Below are 10013 nucleotides of genomic sequence, written 5' to 3'. Positions count from 1 at the left end.
CAATCATCTTGAAATACATAAAATATGTATTGCTAATATTTTTCTTATTTTTAAATGCATTTTCTGACAGAAATAACGCATGCATGCTTTCCTCTGCGGTTGAGTTAATTTACTCTTTGATCTAACCAATTCAGACCTGATCGCTGCTGTGTGTCTTTGCAGCAGTCGGCGATCAGATAGTCACCGCCCAGGGAGAGTGAAAACCCGCCCTGTGCAAGTGTGCGAATGGATGTGTACGGTGTGCGAAAATTCAGACAGCGGACAGCTGCAAATCCGTTCAACATCACCATCAAATAATTTTTCCAGTCTGTGCAGTCTGTGCGTAGCCCAGGACTTACTCCTACAGTGTGATACAAACAGGCTGATCGGGGCCGGAGCTGACACCACACCCCGGCCTGAAAACGCTTGGGAACGCCTGCATTTTCACTGACACTCCCTGAAAACGGCCAGTTACCACCCACAAACGTCCTCTTCCTGTCAATCATATTACGAACGCCTTGCAATCAAAATTTTCTCACTATCCTGTCGCTGTTTGGCGCTGTCATGTATAGGGGGTATACCGCACAGGAGAATGATAAAGTGTAAAGTGGATAATGTAATTACCAAATTAGAGTGATATGCAAAGAAAACAACTGTTTTCTAGTTAATCTTAGATTTGGTGGTGCACCCTGAGTCAGTAATGAAACATGCAAAGGGGAAGGAGAAAAGAAGACTCTTTTGTGGGTGCACTCTTGTTATTCTTGAAGTCTCAGATGAAACAATGGTTATTATAAAAATATAATTTTATTAACAATATCAATAAAATAAATAGTAGTTGGATATACAAACAAAAAAGAAATAAAGAGAAAAAAGGAAGGAACAGGAACAAATAATATTAGCATAAATGCTTGATAAACGTTCCAAAGCTGTCCGGGTTTGAAACACAGATTTCCCACAGCTGACTGTCTGAAAATATAATCCTAAACTAATGCAAGTCGATAGGCTAAAGCTCCTCAATGATAAAAATGACTAAGATTTCTTGCCACTTGTATTTAGGAAAGAGGATAGAAAAGACTGAATAGATGAGATGAATCTGCTGTCAGTGTTAGACGCTGAGCATGGTCGTCCAAATCTTCTACTGAACTGAGTATTCCTCAATAGTCTCCCATTTGAGTACTAACTCAGCCCAACACTGCTTAGCTTCCAAGATCGGAAGGATTCGGGCGTTACCAGTGTGGTATGACAGTAGAAAGAATATCCAATGTTGGTGGGCTCTGATGAGAGTTCACGAAGATTGTGGTAAAAATAGAATAGATGATGGATGGGAGAAGAAAATAGGGGATCTGCTGCCAACGTTAGACAGGGACTGATATCCCTGAATCAATGGTGAGAGTCCTGAAAATAGGTAAATGTGGGAAAAAACAGGAGTAATATAAAGAGAATAAATTTGAGCCAAATGGCTCTAATTAGCAACCTATAGTAGGTTCAGGCTGAACACTAGAAAATTAATAAAATGAGTGAAAAATTTATTGCTGGTAATTAAACCTGAAATGGTTGTCAAAATATATGCTTTACATTTGAACAAAAGTAAATGTCCTATATCTTCCAACAAATGGAGAAGATGGTTAGAAAATAGCTAATTTATAGTCCAGTACTATGAAGAATTATGAAATGTAACTAATGAGAAAAACAAATTGTAGCTAAATATGCTCTCTGTAATGATTGCAAAAAGAGAGAAGTCTCTGGATAGTTAATAATTCAAAATTAAATGGACAAGCTATCAAAAAAAGCATTAGTTTGAGAGATAAGGGAACTTTGGTTATAATCAACCCGTACCATATGATGTTTAACAGTACAAATATTATAAAGAGATCCTTTGAAAAAAGGGGGGGGGGGAAGAGAAGCTAATGGTCGTGATGGACCAGATGTAAATCAAAGTGTTTTACAGCAGTATTAGTTCTGTTGTGCAGTTCATGATAAATGATAATGGGGTAATATATGAAGATATTACCCGAGTCCAAAATAAGGTGGTCCTGCGCCGTGCTTCTGGAGCGAATAGGGATTCGGTGCAGACAGGAGACGTCCGTGGAGCGGGTCCGTCGCTGAAAACGCTGGGTTAGGATGAGATGCGGTGCAGACGGAGGACGTCCGTGGAGAGGTCCGACGCTGTAATGTGGAATACCGTGTGGCCGCTGTGCTGAATGATGCACGGCTGTCTGAGTCTGTGTGGGAGGTCTTTAGGATGCGTTGTCAGGTATCCCGTTGTGAGAGCGCATAGCGGACAGGAATTGTCGGGTAGACGCTGGTGCTGGATGGGACGTGGCTGAACAAAGCTGAGGCAGGCTGAAGACGGCTGTGTCCCCGGGCAGTGGATGTGTGGAAGACGCGTTTCGCCCGTTCACCGGGCTTGGTCACTTCCTGTTACATCACACGCTCGTACGGGCTTTATTCTGGAGAAGGCTGGCAATTGTCCAATCAATGAGGGGGTGTGTCATCTCGTATTATGATTGTTGCGAGGCTGTAGTCACTTTTCAAATTAGTGGTACTCCATTCTTATTATCTTTCAATCCGGGGCCCATTCACAAAAACGAGCATATGAGAGAACAAAACAAAACAAAACAAAACAAAACAAACAAGCAAATTAGTGTCTTTTTTTTTTAAAAAAAGGGGTTTTAAAGATAACTGAAATAATTGGATGACGGTATGCTGGACCTGCATGTGCAATATGAAAAAGACACATACATGTATATTACCATGTATATAAATCTATATTGGTTTGAGTATGTACCTAAACAGGTATTGGCATATATCCAGAGTAAAAGGAAAGAAAAGAAAAGAAACGTGCCGCACGTTAAGGATATTGGAATATGTTGATAAGGAGGTATGGTTTAATTTAATTAATTAAAATAAAGGGCAAGCAAAATGACTAAAGAGAGAGAGAGGGGATATACAGATGGAGATGGATAAATTGCAGTAAAGTGAAATTACTATCGAAGGGGGGGGGGGGGGGGAAAGGGGGAAAAAAAGGGGGGGGGGGGAGGGAGGGGGGGCGGTCTGGCAATTATTCGTATCGAATGAGAACTTTAATTGAGTTATTGATCTGAGGTGTCAATAACTATTTACATGTTGTAAATTAATTTTTAAGATAGAATAATATCTGGTAAGGATTTTGATTTTTTTATATTGTTATCATTTTGTGGCCAGAAGTGTGCGAAATACATAAGTAAATAACTAGGTGGAAGATGAATGTATGGGGGAGAAGAGGGATGAAATCAATTAAGATAATAAAAAGGTGAATGTAGGGGAAAAAGGGGGGATAACAGGGTAAATGGGACTTGTTGGAATCTGGAGCCAATGGGGGATGGTGAATGGGAAAAATAGGGGGGGGAAAAAGATGATAAAAAGAAAAGAAAAGAGAATGACAAGATAAATAGGATAAAGATACTATGAGGAATCTTTCTGGATGAAAGATGAAAAGGTGAATGTGTGACAGGGATGATGGGGAATATTGTGTGGTGAATGAATGAAAAATAAATGAAAGGTGAAAAAGAAAAAGATGAGAAAATTGAGGATTTTGATGAAAAGGTGAATGTAGGTGGGGGAAAGGGATAATGGGGATGTGTAGTGTGTATAATGTGTGTAAAGTGGGACTGTAAGGGATGTGGAGCCATTGGAGGATGGTGAGTGAGAAAAAGAAGAAGAAGATACCAAAATAACAAGCTGTGTGGAGTATAGGAGAGCTGGATAATATGAAAAGGTGAGTTTGGGAAAAGGGGAGGGATGAGGGAAAAAAAAGGGTGTGTAGATGAGATGTGAGGTGAGACTGGATGGAATCTGGGGTGGATGGGGGGTAGTGAATGTAAAAGAGGGATAACAATGTAAAAGGCTCCCCTGTAAAAGATCTGGGAGAACTGAATAAGCAAGTAAAAATAGTAATTATAGTAATATAAGGGTGATAGATATAGTAAGTGACAAATATAATCTTCTGAAAAACTGAACTAGGTAAGAGAGTGAGAGTAATGGTAATGAGAGGATTGTATATGATGAATACGGTGTATGTAAGGTATAAAATAAAATTCAAAATAATACGTAGGATGTAAAAGGGTAGATGAATAAATCAATATGATATAGAAAATGGATGAATAAATAAATAAATAAATAAGTGAGTGCCCTATATTGAAGATGTGGAGTATTGAATAAAGGTATCTGTACATCACAGAGTAAAAGATGTACTGGTATGGTTAGTGCAGAATAAATGAGTTAAAGGAACACGCTATAATTGATGTACTCATTTAGACCTGAAGGTTTGAGGCCTCCTAACCTAAAAGTCCACTCGCTTTCTTTTTTGATGAGTTCTTTGCTGAGATCACCCCCGCGTATGCCTAAATGGACTCTATCGAGTCCAAAGGCGCGCATCTCACAGGGTGAACCTTGATGTAGAGCATGGTAGTGTCTGCCTACCGATGTTAGTTTTTTGCCCTTCAGAAGATCCGATGCTGCATTTCTGATGGAACCCATATGTTCCAGAATTCTGGTTTTGAATTTTCTGGTTGTCATGCCTACATATCGTTGATTACAGCTGCAAGTTAGGCAATAGACTATTCCTTGTGTGTCACAATTAAAGAAATGTCGTATGGAAATATCTCATCCGAGTCTATCCTTGACATTATCAGTTATTTGAATCTGTGGGCAAGCTTTACATTGTCCACAGGGAAAAGATCCCGTAGGGTTTCTTGATTTAGTAGAGTCGCGTAGGAAATGGCTCCGAACTAGCATATCTTTAATGTTGTTGGATCTCCTCCAACTAATTTGTAGAGTGGAATCCAGTAGAGGGGATAGCTCCGGATCTAGATGTAAGACAGGTAGGTGTTTCTGAATGGCGTTTTTCAGTAGGCGCCATTCTGGACAGAAAGTGCCTACAAACCGAATTTTAGCATCAGTTCTTGCCTCTTGAGATTTGTCTTGAAAAATCAGGGATTCCCTATTAGTTTTTAAGACCGAGTGTTGGGCTCTTTTCAGGGAGCGTTTACTATATCCCCGAGCCTGTAGTCTTGTCATGAGTTCTATACTCTTCTGTTTAAAGACATTGTCCTCTGTACAGTTCCGCCTGAGACGGAGGAATTCCCCTTTGGGGATGTTCTCAATAGTTGGCGGAAAATGTGAGCTAGTCTGGTACAGAATACTGTTGGTAGCTGTATCTTTTCGAAAGAGCTCTGTAGCCAGAGTTCCACTGTTTGTTTTGTAAATATTTACATCCAGAAAAGATATTTTGTCTTTGCTTATTGTGTGAGTGAGGAAGATGTTGAGGTTATTGGTATTGAGGAGATTTATGAAGTCCAGAAGTAGTTTTTCATCACTGTCCCAGATCACAAAAATATCATCGATGTATCTCAGCCAGTTGATGATGTGTTGCGTATAGCGTTGGTTGGTATCACTGAAGACAATTGTTTGTTCCCACCAGCCGAGGAACAGGTTTGCATATGTGGGAGCACATGCTGCTCCCATGGCTGTTCCTCGGATTTGTTGGAAGAACTGATCACCAAACGTGAAATAATTCTTATTCAGAACAAAGCTCAAAAGGTCACAGAGGAAGTCATTGAATGGATTCTTTTCTTCCATCTCCAGAAAGAATTTAGTGGCTTGTACCCCTTGTTGATGTGAAATGCTACAGTAGAATCCATTCAATGACTTCCTCTGTGACCTTTTGAGCTTTGTTCTGAATAAGAATTATTTCACGTTTGGTGATCAGTTCTTCCAACAAATCCGAGGAACAGCCATGGGAGCAGCATGTGCTCCCACATATGCAAACCTGTTCCTCGGCTGGTGGGAACAAACAATTGTCTTCAGTGATACCAACCAACGCTATACGCAACACATCATCAACTGGCTGAGATACATCGATGATATTTTTGTGATCTGGGACAGTGATGAAAAACTACTTCTGGACTTCATAAATCTCCTCAATACCAATAACCTCAACATCTTCCTCACTCACACAATAAGCAAAGACAAAATATCTTTTCTGGATGTAAATATTTACAAAACAAACAGTGGAACTCTGGCTACAGAGCTCTTTCGAAAAGATACAGCTACCAACAGTATTCTGTACCAGACTAGCTCACATTTTCCGCCAACTATTAAGAACATCCCCAAAGGGGAATTCCTCCATCTCAGGCGGAACTGTACAGAGGACAATGTCTTTAAACAGAAGAGTATAGAACTCATGACAAGACTACAGGCTCGGGGATATAGTAAACGCTCCCTGAAAAGAGCCCAACACTCGGTCTTAAAAACTAATAGGGAATCCCTGATTTTTCAAGACAAATCTCAAGAGGCAAGAACTGATGCTAAGATTCGGTTTGTAGGCACTTTCTGTCCAGAATGGCGCCTACTGAAAAACGCCATTCAGAAACACCTACCTGTCTTACATCTAGATCCGGAGCTATCCCCTCTACTGGATTCCACTCTACAAATTAGTTGGTGGAGATCCAACAACATTAAAGATATGCTAGTTCGGAGCCATTTCCTACGCAACTCTACTAAATCAAGAAACCCTACGGGATCTTTTCCCTGTGGACAATGTAAAGCTTGCCCACAGATTCAAATAACATAATGTCAAGGATAGACTCGGACGAGATATTTCCATACGACATTTCTTCAATTGTGACACACAAGGAATAGTCTATTGCCTAACTTGCAGCTGTAATCAACGATATGTAGGCATGACAACCAGAAAATTCAAAACCAGAATTCTGGAACATATGGGTTCCATCAGAAATGCAGCATCGGATCTTCTGAAGGGCAAAAAACTAACATCGGTGGCCAGACACTACCATGCTCTACATCAAGGTTCACCCTGTGAGATGCGCGCCTTTGGACTCGATAGAGTCCATTTAGGCATACGCGGGGGTGATCTCAGCAAAGAACTCATCAAAAAAGAAAGCGAGTGGACTTTTAGGTTAGGAGGCCTCAAACCTTCAGGTCTAAATGAGTACATCAATTATAGCGTGTTCCTTTAACTCATTTATTCTGCACTAACCATACCAGTACATCTTTTACTCTGTGATGTACAGATACCTTTATTCAATACTCCACATCTTCAATATAGGGCACTCACTTATTTATTTATTTATTTATTTATTCATCCATTTTCTATATCATATTGATTTATTCATCTACCCTTTTACATCCTACGTATTATTTTGAATTTTATTTTATACCTTACATACACCGTATTCATCATATACAATCCTCTCATTACCATTACTCTCACTCTCTTACCTAGTTCAGTTTTTCAGAAGATTATGTTTGTCACTTACTATATCTATCACCCTTATATTATTATAATTACTATTTTTACTTGCTTATTCAGTTCTCCCAGATCTTTTACAGGGGAGCCTTTTACATTGTTATCCCTCTTTTACATTCACTACCCCCCATCCACCCCAGATTCCATCCAGTCTCACCTCACATCTCATCTACACACCCTTTTTTTCCCTCATCCCTCCCCTTTTCCCAAACTCACATTTTCATATTATCCAGCTCTCCTATACTCCACACAGCTTGTTATTTTGGTATCTTCTTCTTCTTTTTCTCACTCACCATCCTCCAATGGCTCCACATCCCTTACAGTCCCACTTTACACACATTGTACACACTACACATCCCCATTATCCCTTTCCCCACCTACATTCACCTTTTCATCAAAATCCTCCATTTTCTCATCTTTTTCTTTTTCACCTTTCATTTATTTTTCATTCATTCACCACACAATATTCCCAATCATCCCTGTCACACATTCACCTTTTCATCTTTCATCCAGAAAGATTCCTCATAGTATCTTTATCCTATTTATCTTGTCATTCTCTTTTCTTTTCTTTTTATCATCTTTTTCCCCCCCTATTTTTCCCATTCACCATCCCCCATTGGCTCCAGATTCCAACAAGTCCCATTTACCCTGTTATCCACCCTTTTTCCCCTACATTCACCTTTTTATTATCTTAATTGATTTCATCCCTCTTCCCCCCATACATTTATCTTCCACCTAGTTATTTACTTATGTATTTCGCACACTTCTGGCCACAAAATGATAACAATATAAAAAAATCAAAATCCTTACCAGATATTATTCTATCTTAAAAATTAATTTACAACATGTAAATAGTTATTGACACCTCAGATCAATAACTCAATTAAAGTTCTCATTCGATACGAATAATTGCCAGACCGCCCCCCCTCCCTTCCCCCCCCCTTTCCCCCCCCCCTTTTCCCCTTCCCCCCCCCCCTTCGATAGTAATTTCACTTTACTGCAATTTATCCATCTCCATCTGTATATCCCCTCTCTCTCTCTTTAGTCATTTTGCTTGCCCTTTATTTTAATTAATTAAATTAAACCATACCTCCTTATCAACATATTCCAATATCCTTAACGTGCGGCACGTTTCTTGTCTTTTCTTTTCTTTCCTTTTACTCTGGATATATGCCAATACCTGTTTAGGTACATACTCAAACCAATATAGATTTATATACATGGTAATATACATGTATGTGTCTTTTTCATATTGCACATGCAGGTCCAGCATACCGTCATCCAATTATTTCAGTTATCTTTAAAACCCCTTTTTTTTTAAAAAAAAGACACTAATTTGCTTGTTTGTTTTGTTTTGTTTTGTTCTCTCATATGCTCGTTTTTGTGAATGGGCCCCGGATTGAAAGATAATAAGAATGGAGTACCACTAATTTGAAAAGTGACTGCAGCCTCGCAACAATCATAATACGGGATGACACACCCCCTCATTGATTGGACAATTGCCAGCCTTCTCCAGAATAAAGCCCGTACGAGCGTGTGATGTAACAGGAAGTGACCAAGCCCGGCGAACGGGCGAAACGCATCTTCCACACATCCACTGCCCGGGGACACAGCCGTCTTCAGCCTGCCTCAGCTTTGTTCAGCCACGTCCCATCCAGCACCAGCGTCTACCCGACAATTCCTGTCCGCTATGCGCTCTCACAACGGGATACCTGACAACGCATCCTAAAGACCTCCCACACAGACTCAGACAGCCGTGCATCATTCAGCACAGCGGCCACACGGTATTCCACATTACAGCGTCGGACCTCTCCACGGACGTCCTCCGTCTGCACCGCATCTCATCCTAACCCAGCGTTTTCAGCGACGGACCCGCTCCACGGACGTCTCCTGTCTGCACCGAATCCCTATTCGCTCCAGAAGCACGGCGCAGGACCACCTTATTTTGGACTCGGGTAATATCTTCATATATTACCCCATTATCATTTATCATGAACTGCACAACAGAACTAATATTGCTGTAAAACACTTTGATTTACATCTGGTCCATCATGACCATTAGCTTCTCTTCCCCCCCCCCCTTTTTTTCAAAGGATCTCTTTATAATCTTTGTACTGTTAAACATCATATGGTACGGGTTGATTATAACCAAAGTTCCCTTATCTCTGAAACTAATGCTTTTTTTGATAGCTTGTCCATTTAATTTTGAATTATTAACTATCCAGAGACTTCTCTCTTTTTGCAATCATTACAGAGAGCATATTTAGCTACAATTTGTTTTTCTCATTAGTTACATTTCATTATTCTTTATAGTACTGGATTATAAATTAGCTATTTTCTAACCATCTTTTCCATTTGTTGGAAGATATAGGAAATTTACTTTTGTTCAAATGTAAAGCATATATTTTGACAACCATTTCAGGTTTAATTACCAGCAATAAATTTTTCACTCATTTTATTAATTTTCTAGTGTTCAGCCTGAACCTACTATAGGTTGCTAATTAGAGCCATTTGGCTCAAATTTATTCTCTTTATATTTCTCCTGTTTTTTCCCACATTTACCTATTTTTAGGACTCTCACCATTGATTCAGGGATATCCGTCCCTGTCTAACGTTGGCAGCAGATCCCCTATTTTCTTCTCCCATCCATCATCTATTCTATTTTTACTACAATCTTCGTGAACTCTCATCAGTGATTCCAGAGCCCACCAACATTGGATATTCT

General features: G+C 39.8%; 1 pseudogene; it reads right to left on the bottom strand.

The window, feature by feature from the left end:
* Nucleotides 1–1111: 1111 nt before the first annotated feature.
* LOC134929739 (5S ribosomal RNA) lies at nucleotides 1112–1230 on the bottom strand (annotated as a pseudogene).
* Between the last annotated feature and the right edge of the window lie 8783 nt (nucleotides 1231–10013).

This window comes from Pseudophryne corroboree, chromosome 5, assembly GCF_028390025.1.
Source record: "Pseudophryne corroboree isolate aPseCor3 chromosome 5, aPseCor3.hap2, whole genome shotgun sequence".
Lineage (NCBI taxonomy): Eukaryota > Metazoa > Chordata > Amphibia > Anura > Myobatrachidae > Pseudophryne > Pseudophryne corroboree.
Note: the sequence above shows the minus strand (reverse complement) of the source record. Positions and strands in the feature narration are given on the sequence as shown.